At 46.8% G+C, this 22,838-nt stretch overlaps 1 protein-coding gene across 1 annotated transcript in view; it reads right to left on the bottom strand.

The window, feature by feature from the left end:
* Positions 1-17,226, bottom strand: part of LOC142587313 (tachykinin-like peptides receptor 99D) — an 837,205-nt gene extending 819,979 nt beyond the window's left edge. Inside the window, exon 1 of the mRNA XM_075698214.1 lies at positions 17,094-17,226. The gene's annotated coding sequence lies outside the window, so the exon portion shown is untranslated. The remainder of the gene's footprint in view (positions 1-17,093) is intronic.
* Positions 17,227-22,838: the final 5,612 nt, after the last annotated feature.

Raw genomic sequence — 22,838 nt, forward strand, 5'->3', positions numbered from 1 at the left:
TTTGAATAGCGATAATTTGTTAACTAGGCAGATGTAAATAACGCGCCTTAGATGGTATGAGCTCCAGAAAAAAAATATAAGAAGAAGAAAACAAAGAATCTTGAAAAGAAGTTCGTATAGTTTTCTAAGCCGTTTAATTTGCCACATTGCTGGCTGACTGTAATAGAGAGTATCTTCTATAAACGTTTCTTGCGTGATAGCGCAGTCCGGCCTCCAGTGTGCTCCTTGCTGCAGTATTTCGTAGCGAGAAGCCAACAGCTGTCTTCCGAGTAAGATGTGAATCTCGCTCCTATAAAGGGCTACTACTACTACTACAAATATAATAATAATAATAATAATAATAATAATAATAATAATAATAATAATAATAATAATGAAAGAACAAGCCATTTTATAAGTTTTAGGAGGAAGTCCTACTTTTCCACATCGTCATTGTTTTCATTTTACTGTACGCAGCAGTAATGTGCTAGGGCTTCACCGTCATGCTCAGAGAGCCTTTGAACTCGGTCTCATGCACATGATACCAATTATCTGGAGATAATAATAAGTACAGAGAGATTGGATGAAGGAAAATTGAGAGTTCCAAAATCTAGAGGCCGTCGTGCACGGTGACTGGCGTAGCCACTCATAAGTATATGCTCCTAAAAAATACCTGCTGTTTTGGACACATTTGGCCAAGTGGAGCGCGGTCGTTCGTTGCTCGCCTTTCTGCAGCGCTCGTTCACGACTCGCATCTCTTCGCAGAGAATGATACCCAGAGAATGACAAAGCTCCTTACAGCCTTAGACGTCAGTCAACAGAGTGTCATCCTCATGACGTCGTCGCGCCGTTGTCGACATGATGCAATCGCCTACGTCACCCGCCGTAGTTGCTTAGTGGCTATGGTGTTGGGCTGCTAAGCATGAGGTCGCGGGATCGAATGCCGGCCACAGCGGCCGCATTTCGATGGGGGTGACATGCGAACACATCCGTTTACTTAGATTTAGGTGCACCCAAAACAACCTCAGGTGGTCGAAATTATTCCGGAGTCCCACACTACGGCGTGACTCCTATCAGATCGTGGTTTTGGCACGTAAACTTCCATAACTGAATTTTTTTATCGCCTACGTCGCTGTCCTCGTGTCGCCCTTGGCACATCATTTACTACTTCAAGGAGCAAATGACTTGGAAAGGATGATAAGGATGTCCAAGTGTGTGTATTTAGTTTTGTATACTGTAACTACACCATACGCATCAACTAATCTTCTCAATGGACTGCGTGGGGTGTGTTTGGTCGTCGTCATGGCTAGCGAGCAGTTCTAAAGTGATAGCGTATCAAATTACCTCACAGAGAAGATGACGGACAACTAAAACGAAACTGATTTTAACTAAAATATCATCGCGGTAATAAAAAAAATGGTAGGCGAACATTAATCTTTGACTTAAGTGTCTCTTAGTTGCACTCGCACCTCGGCGTTGGTGTTCGTTATGTTAAGCGAGCGAGCATCTTTCCCCTGGCATGACATGCGGGCGAGGAGCGAGGGCGGGCGGAAAGCAATAAAACCCCTTGATAATTTGAATGTTGCGACACTCTCCTTCCTTGGGCGCTTACCTCCTCGATTCTCCTCGCGCGCCGTCTGTGCGCGCTGCGCACGTTACGCTTTTTCTCCTTGGCTCCCGCGGACGGACCGCAGTAGTCGATGGAGGCGCATGGTTTTGGGCCAATTGCGCGCCCCAGTGGTGTAAAAAATTTGGAAAAATGGTAATAACGGCATTGAGAATGCGTTTATAATAAGGTTGGTTTCTTCTTAAAGTCGTGTCAACGGGGCTTACTTATGCAAAAGGAGTTTTGAGGTGAGTTCTCTACCCCAGGCATTTTTTCTGCCACGTGGTAAGATGCTTTACTTTGTGCATCTGATGTAGTGTTGCTTGTGGCACTTTCTTCTGTGCATAGGTTTTTTTTCATGCGTTTTATACATTTACCGTGCCTTAAAAAGGAGCAGGCAGCATTCCGTAAAGGCTACTCAACAATAGACCATATTCCCACTATCATTCAGGTGATAGAGAAATGTGCGGTATATAACCAACCCTTATGTATAGCTTTCATTGATAACGAAAAAGCGTTTGATTCGGTCGAAACCTCAGTAGTCATGGAGGCACTACGGAATCAGGGTGTATACGAGCCATATGTAAAAATACTGAAAGATATCCATAGCGGCTCCACAGCCACCATAGTCCTCCATAAAGAAAGCAACAAAATCCCAATAAAGAAAGGCGTCAGGCAGGGAGATACGATCTCTCCAATGCTATTCACAGCGTGCTTACAAGAGGTATTCAGAAACCTGGAGTGGGAAGAATTGGGGATAAGAGTTAATGGAGAATACCTTAGTAACTTGCGATTCGCTGATGACATTGCCTTGCTTAGTAACTCAGGGGCCCAATTGCAATACATGCTCACTGACCTGGAGAGGCAAAGCAGAAGGGTGGGTCTAAAAATTAATCTGCAGGAAACTAATGTTTAACAGTCTCGGAAGAGAACAGCAGTTTACGATAGGTAGCGAGGCACTGGAATTGGTAAGGGAATACATCTACTTAGGGCAGGTAGTGACCACGGATCCGGATCATGAGACTGAAATAATCAGAAGAATAAGAATGGGCTGGGGTGCGTTTGGTAGGCATTCTCAAATCATGAACAGCAGGTTGCCACTATCCCTCAAGAGAAAAGTATATAACAGCTGTGTCTTACCAGTACTCACGTATGGGGCTGAAACCTGGAGGCTTACGAAAAGGGTTCTGCTTAAATTGAGGACGACGCAACGAGCTATGGAAAGAAGAATGATGGGTGTAATGGTAAGGGATAAGAAAAGAGCAGATTGGGTGAGGGAACAAACGCGAGTTAATGACATCTTAGTTGAAATCAAGAAAAAGAAATGGAGGGGGGGCATGGGCAGGACATGTAATGAGGAGGGAAGATAACCGATGGTCATTAAGGGTTACGGACTGGATTCCAAGGGAAGGGAAGCGTAGCAGGGGCGGCAGAAAGTTAGGTGGGAGGATGACATTAAGAAGTTTGCAGGGTGAACATGGCTACAATTAGTACATGACCGGGGTATCTGGAGAAGAATGGGAGAGGCCTTTGCCCTGCAGTGGGCGTAACCATGCTGCTGCTGCTGATGATGATGAAATGAATTAGTCGCGAGTGCATCGTCCGTCCATGTGTTTGTCTTCTCAATGTGAAAGTGGCTTTTGCGATGTGGTCTCTAAACTAGATAGTATGGTTGCGCAATTTCAGTGTGAGCAAGCGTGCGCGATCGTGTGAACGCCCCCTGCACATTGCCTGTATTCGTGAGAAAACAAAATAAAAATCGTCAACCACTCATGCTAGCGTGGCAGTCTAATTCAAAGCAAATTCAAGAACTGAAAAATAATGCAGAAACTCCACTTGGGTTATGCGTAAGCATATTCCAAAGTATGCTTACGCATACCCCTAAATTTCAATTGGCCCACCCCAAATTTAACTTGGCCCATCGCCAAATTTCAAATTGGTCCATGCCCAAATTCAGTTTGGACCACCCCCAGATTACAACTTGGCTTATCGCAAAATTTAAGTTAGCCCACCGCGAATTTTCGATTTGGCCAACTTCCAAATTTTAAGCTTGCGAACTCACAAATTTAACTTGCCGAATCCCAAATTTAAGTTCGCTCACCCGCAGATTTCAACTTTGCTTATTTCCAAATTGAAGTTCGTCAACCATCAAATTTAAGTTGGCGCACCACCACATTTCAAATTGGCCCACCACCAAATTTCAGTTGGCGCACCTCCAAATTTCAAGTTGACCCAACCCCAAATTTCAAACTGACCCTCCCCACCCCCAAATTTCAGTTGGCCCGCCCATGCTATCAGCTTCCGCATGCATATTCTAAGAAGCCCTATATATCTCTATCGGGATTCTCTTCTTATTTATTTTTTGGGCGGTTTAAATTATTCCTTATCGCTTTTAAAGCTACCAATGATATATATTTACACAAATATAACGATTAGATGTCTTAAGTTTCCAAATTACGCATTCTTATGCAGATAGAAGGCATTATACTTCTTACGGGACGAGGCTGGGGTACTCGCCAAAGAATGCTTAGGCATTAAAAACGCAATCTAGACTAGCTAGCTCTCATTACCCGTAATGCCACCGGTATACTTGCCATTAATTTTTCAGGGTCCGGATTCATTTTATCTAAGTGGCTGACGCAGACATCGAAGTAAGCTTGAAAGAAAGCTCCTCTACAAGCCGCTATGTCGACTTTCAGTAAAACCCTAACAATCACGAAATGTGCGATCGAGAGCCTGTATCTCCGCACACAATTGTTCACAGCGCAAAGCACAACCATAGTGCTACATTTCCGACTGAATAATAGTTCAGGACGTGCTAGACGATGAGTCCCGGCTGAATATTCAGCTTACTGAGGACACCCCCATTTATATACTGCATACAAATTCTCGCAGCAAAAACGCTGATGAGCCGACCGGACGAATAAAAAAAATGAAGCATTATGGGATGCTTTGATACGAGCAATAAAAAAGGCGCCTTACATCGCAAAAAACGCTGTTCTTTGTCGGAACAAAGTTCTCTTGCCGATGTTATGCAGCCACTGCTTCTTGCACAAGCCGCCACACTTTCCTTGTGCTATCACAAAAAAAACTGCATAATTATATTCAGCTTTCTTTCTGCCGTTATTACGATATCATCGAGAGGTGCTCAAGAGACGAGCCGCCACGAGAACGACGATGAACTTGGTCTGCGCCCTTGGCGCGAGTGAGTGTCGGCCTGGCTGCCTGGCTCCAGTGTAAATAGCCTGTAAATAGCCTCTTTCGTTTGTGTCTTTCCACCCGTAACAATGTGCGCTACAGCACGGCATAGCGCTAGCACAACAACAAGGGAAACACAGCGTGCAACGTTCGCTGCGCCGAGCCAGCCGAGCTAAGGAGAAAAATGGCGCCAGCGAAAAAGAAAAACGTAAGCAGAACGCAAGAGCCGCGCGTTTCCAAGGGCAACGGCAAGGAGACCAATCATCGAGCAGAAAAACGGGTGTAAAGCTGGTTCCCCCGAAGTGGCCGCGCAAGGGGCGAGGAGGAGGCGAGGAGCTTGCGCGGCGGCGGCAGAGTTCAAAGAGTGACGGTGCATTCAAATTATCAGGGAACTTTAGGGAGGAAGCGCAGCGCGCGCCACTGAGCGGGGCTTAGCCTCTCAGCGAGCGGCGCACGAAGCGCACCTTACACGCCCTCTCCGGTGCTGACGTCAGAGCATGTTTCAGTTTCAGTTTATTCAGACATACATTGCCCGGGTTGACATAACGAGCACGCGCGCGCAGCTGTTGCGAGCGAGCGAGCAGGCGAGGAGAAGCGAAAGAGTAGGAAGTGACGTCACATCCGCTCTCCTAGGCAGATGTTCAGTCTATGCCAGGCAACTGTTTTCTATTAATTAGCCGGTTAAATATCATGCCATCTTCTTGTGTGTGACCTCATTAGTGAGGTCATTACTACCGCTTTCCACTTCCGGGTTTCCAGGAATTGCGCTAAAGTCGTGCTCATGTGGCGGGTCTCTAATGTCTACGATTCTGTGCTTCGGTGTGCGGCAATCAGTGATTTCTAATTCGAATTATTGCAGACAGAACTTATGCCCTGCTTTCATATCTATAATCAAACCCATGAATTTTGTACTCTACTATTTTCTTTTTCTATTTTTTTTCTGACTTATTATGAATTTTGTCCCCGGTCGTCTCAGGAGGTTAGCCGGAAGTGCTGCGCAGGAAACAAGTGTCAATCGATACTCGTGCCACCAAAAAAGATACGCTTGGTTGGGCCCACTGTGTAAAAACTATTTACGAAAGAGGGCAGAGCACGAAAGCGAGTCCTGAACACAAGACGTTATCACGTTAAGTGCCTATACCGTCCGTCTCCCCAAAGTTACGAAACTATATTCCACGACGCTTAAGCAATAAAACGTTAATCTAGAATGAACACTAACTGCTGATCGAAGTTTAATCACTGCTTTGCGTAAAAATCCCGGAGTCGCAAACAATCGTTCTTGAGGATTAGATGAGCCCGGACAATGGTTTAGAAACGAAATTATAGGGCTGGCTATCACCCTCACTGCTGTATATCAAACAATTCTAAGGCGAGCTGGTTTGAAAACTTGATGAATAGATGCTTCGTCGCTGATACCGCACAGCAATAGAAAAAGGCTGTCATTACATGTCAGCGCGGCTATGAAAACCACTTCAGTATAAGAAAATTCGTTTTCTTCGAAAACACACCCATGTAAATGATCTGGGGATGCAATTACTTCTCAAGAAGTATCGCAGGAGGCGTGTGGTCTGTAATGTATGCTGCGCTAGCAGTACAAAAGTTAATGTAAGGCTGGCTTGAACGTTAAAGGAGTTGTTTTCTATTTCTACTTTGCTTTATTTATTTATTTATTTATTTATTTATTTATTTATTTATTTATTTATTGCGGCTGCGTGTTAACCCAGTCAAACCACGCCACTGAGCCCTTGCACAGCGCAGATGGTCAATCGCATAAAAGAGCATTTCGGGCGCATTTTCGAGCGTCGTTGCGTATATTTCCAGTCGCGGAATGCTCAAGTTGTAGCCACGGCCTCAATACATTCGCTACGGCTGCTGTTTAGATCGCAATCGTTAAAGAACGTGCCTTAGCCGAGGCTGCACAGCGGCCAACTCGTGGGTCGAAGACACGCGAGTGCGCTGTGCCCTAAATACGTCGGATATACGTTCTGCGTAAATTGAAGCCAACGTGCATTAGCGGTTTGGAGTATCAAGTTTCTCTTTCGAATGACGCAAGAACGGGGCTCCAGTGTGACGTCACACTGCGTAACGACAGTGCCTTCGCCATACGCAAGGCGCCGGTGCATACGGGATGCAACGTAGGTATGCTCATCTGCTGTTGTATTCATATATGAGAGATAGTGGGAGAGATAAGTATGAGGGAAAGAAAAAGATGGAGGTTAACCATAGTCTGTCTACGCTTGACTACACTTTACTGGCTGAAGAAGGAGGGGGTGGGAAATTTTAGAAAAAGAGGAGGAATGCTGCAGGAGGAATCAGCAGTATACAGTATAGAAACATTACTAAGTTTCCAGGGATATTATATGTATCGTCAGACCGACGCTCGGCTGTCAAAATGGGAAGGAAAAGATCACACAGACTCTAGAGACTTGAGTCAATGGCTGCGCTAAGCAGTTCTACGGCGATGTGCCCCTTGACAACCTACCGATCCCAAACAAATTGACCGAACGGATACTTACGTTCGCATCAAATTACTGCTACGTTTTAGGCAACAGGTCCCTTATTCACAGTTCGCATGTGCGTAGGTTATATCGGTTCGTATCGGGTGCCAGCAAATCACGATGAACAAACATTTATTAGCTCACAAAACTTTTAGTTCCACTTTACAAACGAAAATTTTCCCTTCCCATTCAACCTGTCGAGGCGGCCAAATTGAAACGCGCCAAGCGTCTCTACACGCTGGCCACGTGCGCAAGAAATTAATAAGGGCGTTCGGTGCCGCTTGTCGATGCATGCGTCAGTGGCGTGACGGTTTCAATACCGGGCCTCTGCACTAGAGGTCCTGTGTCAGAATCCCGCCATCGGACAATTTTAATAATGCATATTCAATAGTTTATTACACAGCACCTTGTTTAAAATTACGAAATTACGAAGTCGCGGAGCCGTTTCAAGCCAGAAGGACGAAGTTTAGGCGAATCCATGTACGTCCCGTAATTCCGATGCTGGCTGAACCGTCCTCATTGCAGCTCCCGTAGAAACTAGCACCAGAGTTCCTTCTGGTAATTATTGAAAGAAACTCCATGCGTGTCATTTCTCTTGTCCATCTTTAACCTTCGCGCTGTACACTTACGATCACGAATCACCAACCTGATCAATCAGCCGCTGCGCTCCTAATTATGAGAGTACGATTCCGTTATTTTTTCGCTGTTTTCCCGCAGTACCACGTGAAACAGTAATCGCGACTTTCCATATAGCTTTATATCCAGCGTGCCTGACAATCACCGTTTGCGTGGTCGAATTTGGAGTTCGATTTTGCTTTCAGCAGGTCGACATAATAACATAAGCTTTTGATTACGAGGCTTCTTTTTTATTTCGAAAAAGAACATCTCCTTTGCCAATTTAAGCTGAATTGCAGCGCAAGAGAATATCCCTCCCATTCGCGTACAAAATACAGGATACCTGATTTACCGGTAACGTACCACCTTCTTGCCGTGATATCTTACGTGCGGAGAGTTTCTTTCCGACTATCTGACGTATGCCATTTGTTTGTTCGATTCTTAAAATTTCAAGGCAGAAATAACGAGAATGGGGGCCATAACACATCGTGTCCACAAGCGAGCAGAACAAGGGGATCCGGGGGGTTCGATTGTCTGTTAGTTACAATCCCATGAAGAAAGAAGACAATGAAGCCTGAAGCACATCCTTACTATTTCTGCATTTAAATTACACATGCCGATTAATTACCGCTATGCTTTCCTTGGCTTTATTGCTTGTTTTACTAATATGTTCACAAGAAGTGTTCAAATTGTTTTCCAAATCCAGTACAATACGAAGAACAAGCGATTTTTCACTGTGTCTACAGAACACATCCCATGTCTGGTGAAATATTCTCGAGAGAGTTCTTCGTCCACTGCTTCATATCACCGAGGCTAGCGGATTAAGGTGCAAAAACTTCATTTGTTACATAAGGCCAAAGAAAAAATCTCGAAGCGACAAATCCGGCAACCTTGGTGGTCAGAGGAAGGCTCCGCTTTGGCGTTCACTGGTCCGGAAAGTTTTGACCGATCAACTACCGAGCTTGAGCGGAAAAGTGCGGCGCTGCTCAAAGGTGCTCAAAGGTGCTCAAAGGTAGCTCAACCGCAAACTATAATACACCTTCAAAATGCACATGCTGTATTTTTTCCCAGTTTAAATAGTATCATTAAAGTAGGGCCCGATAATGCGACCTTGAAAGGTGCCTCACCACACGGTAGCTGCCAATCGCCCTTTGTGATTGCGTTCGGGCAGCCAATGCATAGAGCGCATTGCGGAAGGTAACATAGGCGTTCTAACAAAACTGTGCCTCATTAGTAAAAAAAAATCACTCTGAGTAAAAATTATGTGCCCTGCTCGCACTGAATTAGGCACCAAAGAAATAGAGGGATTAATGTATTACGAGGGACGCTGTAGTGGAGGACTTTGGGTTAATTTTGGACCAGCTACAGGTTCTTTAACGTTCACCCAAAGCACAGTACACAAGTGTTTTTGCATTCCGCCTGCATCTGAATGCGGCCTCCGCTGCAGGCATCGAGCCCACGACTTCGTGTTCAGCAGCGCAACACCATACCCACCGAGCTCTCCGTGGAGGGGTTAGACACCAATTGTAAAGATCTAGGTGTTTATGACAGTTAGTGGCTATCAATTCTTGGTTGTGCAGGCAAAGCGCATTCTTAGCCTGAGCAGACCCGGTGAAACGGAAGCAGCTGAAGACAGTCCTGAACGTGGTGCGTGCTGGCACACGGCGATGTTCGGCCGCACACAGTAACGAAACGGTGTCTCCTTTATCTCTCAGGCGGGCGACCACAACGTCCCCCGTTTTGATGGCCGAAAAGTGGGGTCGTGCAGCTGGATTCTACTCCCTTTGTCAAAAGGCTACCATTTTAATCAGGACCCGAACGAAGGCGCCAAAGCGAGACTTAGGCATGTCGGAAGGATCTTTTATTAATGAGCCTGAAAGTGAGTCAGTGTGCTGGCTAGATACTATGTCGCGCAGAATACACAAAAGTAAGGCGTTATTCAAGATACACTGCTAAGCGGAGCTCCCTCCTCCATGGACCCAGGAATTAAAAGAAATCATTTTTAAATGATTTTTAAGAATTGTATTCCATTGCTATCAAAACGCGCCCAAAAGAGGAGAACCCCCTGTTCGGGTCAAAGCTGCGGCGTTTTGTTGTTTAGCCCATGGCCATGACGGGGAAAGGTGCTTTCAAAGCGGGCCGCCCCTAGCAACGCCCATAAGTCGGTGATAAGCTTTGGAACGTCGATGTCAAGGTGTTTCAAGACGTGCCACCCAACGGGCTGCGAAACTTGCAGCTCTTCGCGCTGCACTTCGTCTCGTCAGCCACGAACAACCTCGAAGACGGTCCATATTCAGTGACTTGAAGGCAACATTGCAATATTTACTGTCAGCCCTGCGGCGCAAAATACACGTACAAGTGGTATACGATATTAGAGAACTAATCCATACCTTGGCTGAGAAAGGGAACCAGCTGACATTTCAGAGGCTTCCAAGTCACTGAGATGTCATAGGTAACGAGCACGCCGATAACGCTGCTCGGTCGGCTCTTCAAGAAGACAAAGTGGAGCCGATACCGTTATCAAGGACAGAAGCCACTAGAAAACTTCGAATTGTCACCCGGGATATCATGTTCTCTACGTGGAACACACGAAGTTTTCAAAGCAACCGGCTGCACCACCTAGACTGTTCTCTCCGCCTTTGCATTCCAGGTGGACTCTGCCGATGCGAAGCTACCCTGCTTTGTCGGATATGACTAGGAGTGACCTTTACGATGTCTTTTGCTTTCCGAATTGTTTGAGCTGACGACACCTCGTGTGATGACAGTGGTAGCGAGGAGACGCTTCAACACCTTCTCTGTGACTGTCCTTGCTACAATTCACAGAGACGATCACCAACTATCACAATAGCGCGCTTGGACCAAAGACCATTAACAGAGGAAACCATGTCAGAATGCTGACATCACAAGCCATCGTAGCAGAGGACGACGAGGGCTCTGTTGCAGTCTTTAAGGACAACAGACTTGGACAAGCGGCTGTAGCTTGAACTGATGTTTACAATGCTACAAGTGCTGCTGTGCTGGGCGATGATTGTCTGCAGTGACAGTGATCGACTGTGATTGCGTACCTGTGCTCCTTTTTTTTCTCTATCTATTCTTTCCTGTCACTTTACCTCCCCCTCCCCTCTCTCCCCAGCATAGGGTAGCAAACCGCATCTTCCCGTCTGGTTAACCTCGCTGCCTTACCCCTTTATTATGTCTCTCTGTCTCTCTCTCTCTCTCTCGATGTCAAGGTGTAGGAAAACGCACACCACAAATGTGCGAAACGCAGCTAAATAACTAAATAAAGCTGGCGTTTATTCTTGAGCAACATAGATGAAATGCATGTCATTATACGTCACTCCTGGCATTTTCTGTCAGAGATTTTATTGTGCTGCAGGGGCAGAATTGAGCAGTTTGCCATTAGCCGTTTGCTTCCACTAAGAAAGTCTACAACGCCATGATTGGCTGGAACTGGCTTACGAACATTTCTGGCATGAGAACGTTTTCGTGCGTACGGGCGCAGGACTGCAGACGGAGACTTTTGACACATTTTAATCACTCCTTTAATTCACTCCTAACTGTGAATGGCAATCTAAAATGGTAATTAAAATTTAATTAGCGCTAAATAGAATATAGCTTATTATGTGTCGCCATTTGTTAGACGCCCGCCAGTCAACACACACACACACACACACATACACGTACAAACCCACACACATACGCACACATACACACGCACGTAGACACGCACACGCGCACAATAACCAGATTGAGAAATCAAGTTTATTCAGCGCCATTATACTCCAGGACACGCAGCATGATCGCTGAGCAAGCAATCGAAACAAAATAATAAAAAAACGAAAAGAAGAAAACTATGCGGGAAAGTCGAGAATTGCGAATGTTTGCTCCTCTAAAATTATTTTCATTTTCGATATTGCTGAAGCTCAGTCTCCAGTACGCGGGTAAGCCATCAAAAATGGATACTGAAAGCCCGAAGTGTATTTAGTATGTAATCCCAGCGAAAAGTAAGCGCGCTCTTTTATGTCCTACTTCGCAGATATTGCGCATGCGGGCAATGCAGTTGGGCTTAGGTTGCTTGCTTGCTAACTTCCTATACCATGACGCGTAACCACTGCGAGGGATTGGCCAAGAAGCCGGTGGTTAAACGGAAAACAGTTAGAGGAAGACGCGTGTTTTTGAAAGGAAAGCAAGCTAGAAGGAAATTCGGGCTTGAGCACAGGAAAAGGAAGACGTGGGGTATCGTGTGTTCATTCTCTTTGATTCGTGCAGCAATGTATCCCATCACGATCGCTGCAGCCTGCCCTCCTCCGTTTTTTTTTTGGGGGGGGGGGGAGAGGGGCGTGGCGTGTAAGCCGGCCCACTCTGCAGCGTGCCCAATGTTTAACACATCCAAGGCTGCATAAGCAACTTAGGCGCAGGATTTAGCAAGTTAACTTAACTTAGGGAGGTTAGTTGAGTAACAACGCTGCCTTCCTTGCTGTCGCAGATAGCTCTTAAGTGCTCACGCTCTAGGAATACTTTTTGATGGTATTTCTGTTTAGCATAATCCGCGTCGTTCGTTAGCGATGCGTTATACTTGTACCATTAGTGTACAGCTGCTCCTATGGATAACGATACAGCAGTGATAATTCATGACGTGAAGCTAGACAAGAATACTATTTTTTCGATCAAAGCAGCTAGTGGTTTTGTCCCTTCTCTCTGTCTTTCTGTCTTTGCTGCACGAATCTGGCATCGCTCTTCACGAATCTGCGAATGACATTGCCATGGGAACTTATCACCCTCCTTTTATTGGACATCAATTATATCGACACTCCAATCGCATTTTTGCCGTCGCCGTATGAAGTCCAAGGGCGATAACACGGTCGCCGCGCGTCGTATGCTGTATGTGCGAGTGAAAGCACGCAAGGAGGGCCGACCATCGCGGCTCAATCTGGCACGCGCGAACGAAGAAAGCGGAGAGCACACGCGCTGTTTTCCGTCGCGGGAACGTTGTGGGGAGATGGGAGGGAAAGACGGGGCGGCGGTGATGTGCTCCAGCCGCAACTGCGAATTGTGGGACCGGGCTCCAGGGGAACTGCCGATCGCGGCTCAATCTCGCAAGTGGAAAGGCAGTGCGAAAGGGAGTGGGGCGGCTCCGACTCCGCCAACAGCTGCGTGCTTTTATACGGGCGCGGGCGGCCGTGCGCTCCGTATCTTGAAAATAATCTGCAGACGGCTCATACCTTTCTACGCGCTGTGTGCTCGCCGCTCTTGCCGTTGAAGCGAGAGGCAGCACGAAGGTCACTGCGCTCGCTGCTGCTGCTGCCGCGCTTGCTCACACCAGCGTTTTGACAGCGGGTGTCCGCGCTCATCCATTGTGATGTGTTCATGTTCGCTCGTGCGCGCTGACCCCGTGTGTTTGCTAATTCAGTTAGTAAGCGAATGTTTCCACGTTTATACGCCCGAAAAACTGCTATCCTTACTTCGTATAGCTGTGCCATAGTTTGCTATCGCAATCGATGCTTCGTCTTGCGGGCGAAACTGCGATTTTTGTCTTCTTAAGATTAAATTCCGATGTTTAACAGATTAATTTCGCCCACCAGGGGTTCTTTAACGTGCACCCAGTGGTACACGGGCGTTTTTTTTTTTTCACTAGGCCCCCATCGAAATGCGGCCGCAGGGATTCGACCCGCGCCTTCGGGAATTAGCGGCGCAACGCCTTAGCTCACACCCCGGAGGGTTTTTTTGTTATTGTTCTTATTCACATTGAAGGGCGCTCCCATCGAAAAGAAGTGAGACGACGCACTACATGAGTAAAAACGAAAGATAAAAGCCCGTACTTTGCTATAAGACCAGGAGCAACTCGAGATTTCCGACCGTGCTTCAAGCACCATTTTAACAGCGTCGTTCGTGCACTTAAAAGGTAGTAATAAGAGCACTCCAGCTCGCATGCCTTGCTTTTCCATTCATCGTGCGACCTGCGGGCACGCTGCCTCAGCCTAAGTGGTGTATACTATATAGAGCGCGCGAGCTTCGCGCAAGTGTTTCATACGGAGCAAGGAATTTATTTTCATTCGACAAATATTCCTTAGACAGGGTCTGAAGAGCGCTAGTTAGGCTCCTTTATTTGCGGGCCATAGATGACGCCACAAATAATATTACACGCCACAGCCCTGTGTAAATGACCGAACGATGCCCCTCCAGAAATAGTTGCCGCGTTCGATGCCCGGTCATCGCCAATACTAGTTTGCGGCAGGAAACGGCGAGGACAAAAAAAGAAAGAAAAAAATCAAGACTAGAACCCTTTAGTCCGCGTGCCTGATAATGCTTCTGCTACAAGTGGGCAGGCTCAAAATATATATATCGATATTTTGGCGAGTTGTATTGAGATAAGTGCTCATAATTCGCGCGTTCGAAGAAGAGAAAAAGATTTTGCATACAAGTTATTTCTGAATATGTAAGCAAACCTTCTGACCTTCCCTCACATAAGGCCGGAGTACAATATCAAACAGGACTTCGTTCGTAGCACGAACCAACGACACACATTGACTATTTATTTTTATTTTTATATTTATGCTGTTTCCTCGTGTAGTTCTTTTTTTTTAAATATGTGTGTGCTTTAGCTATCATTCTGGAAAGCGGGCTCGTTAGTAGCCAAACTTCTCATATTGTCACCCTTAATCAACAGCACCACCTTGCTCAAAACGACGTTAACGCGGTTATATAAACTGGGTTTATGCAACCGAACATTTTGCTCAATATCAATACTTTCTCACAAACTAAACCACTCGCACAGCTCCCCACTGGACGGTTGGTACACGCCATAGAGCAGCCTTGTTGCTCTTCTTGCGACTAATTAACTGCCGTCTGACGGGTGGATGTCTGATTTTTCCTTTATTCATTACTTCTCTCCACCTTGCGGGTTTCCGCAGAACTACTACGTTAAAGGAACAAAGATCGCCACTTATTTGGAAAAGCGGTGTTGATCTAGGAGTCGTTCTTGTTGCATTTCTTAAACCTCGATTTACTTCTTTTTTTCAGTATTAAACGTATATGTGTTCGTTTCGTCCATTCGGTCCGAGGTTTCGCGTGCAAGTTTACCCGCAACTCTCTTCGAATACGCCAGTGAAATTAGAAATTTGGCTTTCTGTGGGGAAAAAAAAGAACATACTTTATCATCATCAGAAAAAAAAAACGTTTCGCCAACATCAAATTGAAATAGAAGTCAGTACAAGTTGTCATTCGTGTTCCCCCGTATTTCCAGTTCCCAAATATTTTTTCTAAGATACTTTCGAAGACTACCGCTCTGGAGTTTCAGAGCCTCTCGCAAATGATTCCGCAGCGGGGAATGCGTTGAGGTTAAGTGAAAACAACCGCTCACGGCGTCGACTCATTGGTGGGCGTACTGAGGACTCGCGCTTTGACACGGAAGGCGAACAGCTGCGTAGAGGAGCCGAGGTCACTGCAATCGACAGAGGGACGTTTTCACCGAGTGAACATTTCGCCCGAACATTCCGTTAGTTTTTGTGGTTGTTTGCATAGATGGCACAGCCTACAGTTTCCAAATACCCTCGAGGGAAATAGAACCTATTCGGATTTCTTCATCGGCACTTCAACCAGCGTGTGAATGATTTGGGAAGCAGATTGTTGATGTTGATTCCTTTCCACATGAATTTGCTTGATCTTCGTCTTTGTGGGCTTTTACATGTGTTTCCTGTATCTTATTTTACATCGCAAAGCTATCTTATTGTATGCCAATTATTGGTGTCATTTAGAGATCGCAGGGAGAGGCCTTCGTCCTGCAGTGTACATAAAGGACATTATTATTATTATTATTATTATTATTATTATTATTATTATTACTATTATTATTATTACAAGCAGGGAAAATTATTGAGAATATAAAAGAAAGACTTATGGAACAACAGCTAAACTACTGTTCTTCAACGGACAAACTGCAGGCAGTTTCAGTCATGCTAAAGACGCATGACTGAAACTGTCTGCCATAATTTATTTTTCCGACGAAAATAACGTAATAAATTAAGTGTAAGCGTATCAGAGTTAACAGTTCGAAGTGAACGTTATGAGATTAGCCCAGAACACAAATGAACCGCACGGAAGATTACGCGAAGCTGCGAGGTGTTGTCTCAGGCAAATAAGTGTACTTTCCATGATAACTGAACGATAAACTGGCGCCAGATATGCCTCTATTAATGCTAGTATGGAACTCTGTGGCATAGTCCCAGCACGTAAAGATAGATAGATAGATAGATAGATAGATAGATAGATAGATAGATAGATAGATAGATAGATAGATAGATAGATAGATAGATAGATACTTTTCGAGTGCATCAGATGGTTCTGAAATCGAATGCGTGAATTTCTCGATGAACAGTCGCACATTCGCTTTCAGATTTGCGTTATAAAAATCACGAAAGTAGTGTCTGAAAATGTAAAGGAAAACAGAGCAATATATGCACAGAGATTAGAAAAGTTTTTACGCTACAAATCTTGCGAAAGCGGAACATGACATCCACCGTTAGGATGAAACGCCGCATGTCCTTGTCTACTGCCTGTCTGGATTCTTACTCGTGCCAGCTGTTGATGCTGCTTCCTTGTGAAACACTGAATAATTGCCCGTAGGATAACGTGGCCGTGCGAACTTTTGGCGGCGAAGTCTAGCACATACGGAACACATGTGTCTACGCAGTCAGAACATTGCCGCAGCAGGTTACCCGTCTTCAAGTTTTCAACCAACTTATGCTCAGAATATTAACTAGGCATTTCGAAAAAAAATATTGCTGTTTCTAATGCCGTTAGCGTGGTCGGGAGAAAAAAAAAAGAAAACTACTGCACGTAACAAAGTTCAGACATAGCGAGAAACTCGAACTCTGGTCGCGCGCGCATGAATTTGCTCACTCACTAGACACTTGTGTCTAAAACATTTATGCGAATTGTGCCCAAAGTTGCAAATACTGTTGTCTTAGTCTTGGTTTGCTTCCTCCAATTCACGCTGTCTACAAGAACGAACGAACAACAACGTACGAGTTGGTGGCCAACTGCTTTCTGCACTTTTCATTGGCTCTTTCAGACGAGCTACAAAATTTGAAAAAACTTGTCCTGTACTCTTGCCAGTTTGTCATGCAGGCAGACTAGCACGGACTGACATCCGACTCATTCCTGTTCGCGCGAATGCGTGAAGATGCGTGATCACTCACCGGTGCGCCTCGTGGCAGGACGACGAAGTGCGCACGCAAGACACCGCGGCTGAGGCGCGCCGTCCCGCCGAGCTCGCACGCAGGGGGCAAAGGGGGCCCGGGGCACACCCGCAGCGCGACTCGAGCCGACCGCGCGCTGGAATCCCTTTGCAGTCCGGGACCCGCGCTCGGCGGTCTCTACTTGCGCCGGTCGCGGCCATTGGCTTACCATCTGTGACGACAGCCGTGACGCCAGCCCTACCGACTCCCATGCGAGCTGCTCATTGGCGCCGGCAGCCGTGACGCCACGCGTCCCGCGCGCGCCGCGTGTCCCCCCACCCAACCGCTCCCCCCATCCGCCAGCTACCGTCGCCGAGTTCGATGATCGAGCAAAGTTTCTTCTGATGGGTAAGCGAGCGTTGCGCGAGCGCGGAAGCGCTGAGAGTGCAAATACAGAGAGAGCTAGTCTGAAATTCCGTCGACGCCCGACCATTGTGTCATCAGCCGAAGGCGCCTCATCGAGCGTCGCGAGCGTCGAGAGCTTTGTCGCGAAATGTTGGCTGCGAGTACGAGGCGCATCAACAACTGGTACGATTGTTTTGGTGGTTACGATAAACAGCCACGTGACGAGGCCCATGATAGCATGCCCGTTGCATTGGGACTCGCGTCGCGCGGCTAAAGGCACTGCTGGAGCTGCTCTGAAAAAAAGAAAGTGATTTCATTTGCGGCGCGGCGCTCTTGGCACGTCAGCTTAACGACGGTGCGTCTTCGATTGCTTAATTGTATTTTGACTACGGATCCCTCAATATCGACGATTTTTGGCTCTTCTTAACCGCAATGCGTAACTATCATTCGGAAGGTTCAATGAGTGATTCTATGACAGACGACTCTATCGTGCCAGAAATACTGGGGAAAGAAATAAAGGAGTCGATAATATGACCAATGAGTAGAGATTGTTGTGACAGGCAGAAACAGTAGCCGCTGCTTCAACGTCGACTAACAAACAGTTAAGAAAGAAGGGCCTTCGTGCAGACACCCTTCCTTCGTTTCGCTATAATATTTATCGTTTTAGAAACAACAATGTTCAGGTGTATCGAAACTTTTGGGATGTTGAGACGAGATTAAAAAAAAAAAATCCCTGTGAGGCACCTGCACGTGGAAAACCAGACCTTTATTCACAGCAGTTGTCTGTCTTCCACAAGCGGTTCGCACTATATGGCACGTAATTGGAACTGTGATGCGTAAGAAATCGTTTCGGCTGCCAATGAAGGGGCTGCAGTCCATTCGTGGGAACAGAAATGTAAGCTTGTCTGTTTTGCGTTACTTCTCTGCCATGCGAGAGGAATCTGCTGTCACTGAATGAAATTGCTGCTTTCAAAGTCTGTCCCAATCCTTACATCGCACAGAAGAAGAGCTGGCGACATGTCTCTGTTGAGTAGAACGAAGAGCAACAGGTTGAGCTAAGGAAAGTTGTCGGTGTCACATCTGTCCACCAAGAAGCACGCTTTAATCGACAAGAAGATGGTGCACTCGAATCCCACGCTCTGAGAACATTTCTCCATCACCTCAGGAATGGATTACGGACTAATACCAGAAAATATATTTCTCGGTGGGGGGAAAGGACGCAATATTCCTTTTTATATTCCTTTTTTTTTTTCACGTGTGCGCCGCGATTTTTGTGGACTCAGTGGATTTGTAAGTTTCAAGAAAATGGAAACCGAAGTGAAGAAGGCGAGCTGAGGGCAGGTGGCATGGCAGCTGGAGGAAAAAGCAAAAAGGAAAGAAAGAAAAGAAGTGCTACGTGGAGAACGTGTGGAGTAGCTCGAGCAGCGAAGCCGCGGCAAGAAACAGATTGTTGGAAATACCTTTTCGAAGAATTGGCCTGGACTTGACAGAACCTGCTATTCTTTCGTTCGGGGCGTCCACTTTGGGATTCAGCCGCAGGGATACTTGCTTCGCTGTCTAAACATTCCTTACAGAATCTAAACGAATGCCCTGCTAAATTCATTCTTTTTGACTTTTAAATTATTTATTACTCATTCGATATAACCTTGCTGATTTTATTTTAACAGGTAATTCTACGCTATTCAATGCTAATTCCGTAGATATTAAGAAACGTATGCTCCACATTAATTTGGAATAATCCACCCATTTCTTGGCCAATCCCCCACCGTGGGTAGGAGCCGCACGTGTGACAGACGACAGCAACAACAGCCACGGTTGCCGTCGGACGAGTGCGCCGCTCTCGAAGAAGAGCTCCTGCCAGCGTTCCTGCTGCGGCGGTGTGACCAGGGTGTGATTACCCGGGCCAAATACAGAGGCACCGGGACCAGGGACGAGGCCTGCTGAGCGGCTCCTGCCGAGGCGTGGTTGCTTAGGGGCGTTCTTGGTCGAGGCCTCCCGAGGAGCTGTCCGTGTGGGCCGCCCCTGGTTCGCGGTGGTCGTGAGTTGCGGCCGGACATCGCGGTGGCGTCCTCAACGTAGGCAGGTGCCGCACGCGGTAGTACAGCCGTGTGCCGGCTACGGTTCCAGCCGCAGCAACCAAGCCACATCTGCCTCGGCTCGCCTCGACGACGGTACCAGGCAACGACGAGCAAGCCGTCACGACCCCCAAAAACTGTGAGGCGGCGTTTACAGTCTTTTGGGAACTGTAGGTGCGCCGAGCGTTGGTGTGGTACTGTTTTTTCGTAACTCCCTGTTCTTCTCTGGTCATGAGCGTCGCGTGCGTCTGTCTGTCGCGTGAAGCTTGATGTGCAACACTGTTTTGCTTTCCCATCATCTTTGCCCATCATTTGTGTGAAAGATAAATTTATAAAAAAAACTTTCTTTTGTGCCTCCTAATGCTTCTTGTGCATCCTTTCTCGCTGGTTCCAAAAGAGACAAAGTAGTGACGAGCGTCCTTAACAATCACGCTGGGTTTTACTAGTCATCGCACGATGTTGGATGAGCACTGCGATGCTACAACTTCCGGAGATTCAGGGCCTTCGCTAAAGGCTGCCGCAGTCAGCGTGGCTGCAAGATAAGTTCCGAGGGCCACGACCACGCACACCGCAAAGTTGTGCGCCGACCAGAATGGGCAAACTACGGCGGTAGTCATGCAGCGCCTTTTACCGGATGACCCTGGAACAAGGCCGCTTCCAAGGTCAGCAGGCATTGGGTAATATACAAATGGGTGTACCACCCAAGGATGCTTCCCCTCCAAGCCCTTAATTCTTAAATAACGTGCCTCTATCCTCCGTCAACTAAAGAGGTGAAGCAGACACATTAAAGGATTCTTCAGATGGGGAGCAATTGGGCAGAGAACGTGCCGAGTCATGGTTTTTCTTTTTCGCAGGAGACAATTCCCGTCGAGCCTTTGGTTCAGACTGATAAAGCGGCTAATCGACGCCCTCGGCGATCATCCCAAACACATCCTCAGTGACTTGTTCCTATTGTAGCGGAGCGATATCACCTCCAAAGCAAGCGAAGAAGGTGGGCTCACCTGCAGGTAGTGCGAGAATAGAACACACTACACTCTATAACAAAATTACAGCCCTTTGGGTCGTATCGTTGCCACACAACGATAATCGTCATCTGTCTTGTCCGCATTTCCTTTCATTAACGCTGCGAGCCTGGTGCTTCCAAGTCACGAACGGCATGCGCGTTATCAGCATGACAAAGCATTCCCGACAGGAAAGTAGCGGGAGCGGCGTTTTCAGGAAAGGAAACGCAAGCAAGGCGATTATTGTTTTGTGGCAAATATACACGCCAAAGGGTGTAACCATGTGTAACTTTGTTTAAGAGTGTAGTTGGCCGCGACGTCGGCCACTCCCGAGATACCGCTGCACCATGGCTGGCCTAATTCGTGGCTCTGGGGCGCTATTCTGGACATTACGCCATTTTCTTCGGTGCGTGACGTAGGCGCGACGCAAACAAAATGGCGCTGGTGGCCCCGTTTTGCTTACGTAACGTGACGCCAACTTGACATTTCGCCTAAGAAACTGAAATGAAGGCACTGAATGTAGCGTTATTGGTAAAGCAAAACAGTTTTCCTCCGCAGTAAAAATAAAGCGGCTATCTCAAAGCGCATGATTATTCCGTCGAAAACGCTTCTCGCTTCCGTCGTCTGCTGCGTACAAGCCGTCGTCTGCTTCAATAGCTAGGATGCGTGTCCCCGGAAAATGGAATGAGTCATCGCATGTTGGCGCCAACGCGCTTGTTTTCTTGCTTGAGACAACATACGCGACCTACCAGTGGCGATACGCGCACGTTTCTAGGCAACGTTATCGCTATCTCGTGAAACGCAAGTGACTCAGCCCGACTCGGCTGGCTGAGAAGGGGCCGAATATCACCGATAGCGTTGCGCGCGCCAGAGATATCCACTTGCGCGACGCAAGCGCCGGCGCTGCCATCTCTTGTTCATTTCGCTGGTTACTCGTACCGCGGGAGGAAACTTCAAGGCGCCGCTTTGCGTACATTTCTTTTTATAAATTAGAAAGAGGCCGTTGTCATAACTTCTGATTGTGCGAAAAGGCATTAATCTTGATTACAATACAAATGCAGCAGTGAAAAGTGGACAACATTGCCGAAAGTTTGCTATGTTCAATCAATATTATTTCGTATAAACGCGTTCTTTTAAAAAATGATGGCCCCACATACAAATGCCAACACCACCCGAGAGCGATGCAAATACTATGAGCACACGTTATGAACAAAAGATTTTCGTGGCGCCAAACGACGAGGAAAATGTGGCGATACGCATTTCTCTCGGCTGCCATTGCATATGGCTGCTCATTAGCATAATTCGCGCGGCTCGTTGCAGCAAAAATTATGGCGGAAAGTCTCAGCAATGGCGGCCCAGCGCAACGTCACCCATCGTCAAAATGACGTTACGAAACAGCCCTTCCTGTGACGCTCCTCACGAGATATTCCTTCAGCCAATCAGCAAGCTGGCATGGCGCATATCTTGGATCGCCACCACATATTCGCGCAATTGCAGATGCATTGCACTGGCTCCTGCACGCTACCGCTCACATTCTTTTTGAAGCGCTAACATCGCAATATATGTGCCAAGGACCAAAAAAAATGTATTGATCCATAAAATTTGCAGCTCCACGTCACGTTTCGTCTTCTTGATGAAAACGCAAAATGACATTTCGCAAAACTTCCGTTTCCCGGCAAAAATTTCAAGGCACGTGAGCTCTCCACAGCCAATCAGAGTGTAAACATGGGAATGGGAATGATATGCCATGCTAATAACGCGCATGCCGTTCGTCACTGGAAAGTACCGGGCTCGCCGCGTTAAAGAAAGGAAATGAGGACAAGACAGATGACAATTATTGCTGTGTGGCAAAAGCGTGTAATTTTGCTTAAGAGTGTAGGCTATTAGGAGCTGTGCGGGCAGTCTTCACTGCCTTCCACAAGGAAACAACGTGCCAAAGATAAAAGCGCTGGTGTCTGTGAAGCCACCGGTACTTCAGCAACCAGCATTACCATTTTGACATGGTTACTATGGATAACGGTTACAATATACAGCCCTGCCTCAGTGTAATGCCTCCGAAGAAATTTGACTGCTAACTTACTTTTTCCGACAACCAAGTGCATTCAGTATTTTTCTTTTCGATTGCGGAATGCCATATTGACACGTGTACTTATTCATCCTTTTCTCAGGGACTGCAGTGCAGCCACTAACAACTTATGGTGAATCCGTGAAAGCGCCCCAGTGCGCACCGGAGCGCCACAATGCACAGTTTCATCCAATCATCGTCGCCTCTGGACGACGGGTGC

Source organism: Dermacentor variabilis, chromosome 1 (genome assembly GCF_050947875.1).
Source record: "Dermacentor variabilis isolate Ectoservices chromosome 1, ASM5094787v1, whole genome shotgun sequence".
Taxonomy (NCBI): Eukaryota; Metazoa; Arthropoda; class Arachnida; order Ixodida; family Ixodidae; genus Dermacentor; species Dermacentor variabilis.